Source organism: Aureococcus anophagefferens, assembly GCF_000186865.1.
Source record: "Aureococcus anophagefferens unplaced genomic scaffold AURANscaffold_17, whole genome shotgun sequence".
In the NCBI taxonomy this organism is placed as follows: domain Eukaryota; class Pelagophyceae; order Pelagomonadales; family Pelagomonadaceae; genus Aureococcus; species Aureococcus anophagefferens.
The window spans coordinates 532,834-534,035 of NW_008705577.1; positions in this window are offsets into that span (position 1 = coordinate 532,834).

Genomic DNA, 1,202 nt, shown 5'->3' on the forward strand with positions numbered 1-1,202 from the left:
AACGACTGCACGGAGGCGGGCCGGCTGCTTTGGCGGCCGGTTCAAGGTACAGTCTAGCCCCGCGGAAAGCGCGGCTGCGGTGTAGGGCTCTTGGCCGAGTTCGAATCCGCAGGCTCGCATCAGCATTGGACCATTGCGCGCCTTGTGAGGTGCATGGTCCGCCGAGGGAGGCCTCGGTCCCCAGCTGGCTGCTTCTTCGTGGACGTGCTCATGCCAGGGAAGGGAGAGAGCTGGTGCGTTTGGCGAGGAGTCACCCCTAGTAGGCTGCTAGCCGCTTAAAGACTCCTCTCTGGGCTTCGGAGCGCGACGCGGCCGTCATGCTCGGCGACGCGCGTGACGCCACCGCCGGCGACGGCGCGGGCGTCAACCGCGCGGCGCTCGTGCCCTTCTCCAACGTCGAACGGCGCGTCAAGAACGTGACGCCGGACCTCGCCGTCGAGCCCCTCGACAAGGTCCGCCGCATCTTCGACGTGAAAACGCTTGCCTGGTCCGCCGCCGACTCGAACTACTACTCCACCGCGGCGTCCGCGCGGAGAGGCGCGTCGCCCGTGGACAAGCGGGCGTCCTACGTCGACAACGAATACAAGGCGCACGCGAAGCAGATCGACGTTGAGATCAACGGCGTCTCCGACGGCCCGATGCTCCGCGCGCTGAGCTCCCTCGGCGGCTGCGTCGGCCTCGTCTTCGGCCAGTTTTCCGAGGCCTCCAAGGACGTCTCGTCCCTGCTCGCGGACGTCGCGACCGCGCTCTCCGAGTCGCGTTGGATCTCCATGGGCTGCGCGTGCCCCGACCAGGCGAAAGCCCTGCTCAGCAACGAGCTCCACCGCGAGTGGGGCACCACCGCCGCGAAGTACCGCGCGCGCTACCTGATCTCCGGCCTCAAGTTCGTCGACGGCACCTGGACGTCCAAGGCCCGCGCCCTCTCCCACCGACTCGAAGACGACGCGCGCCGCCTCGCGGACCGCGCCGCCCTCGCCACCCTCACGACCAACCTCCGCTGCGACGGCTAGGGGGCGGCCTCCGGCCGCCACCTGGCTCGGCTCGCCAAGGTACCCCACGAACCCCCCTGGATAAGCCCCCCCTCAAGACCAGATCAACCCTGTATCTTTCGACGCAGGAGGAGCTCGAAAATTTCAAAGCAGCTCGACGCACGCAATCGTCTCCTCCCGCGTCCAAATATCCCCCGATTGCCCCCCCCCCCG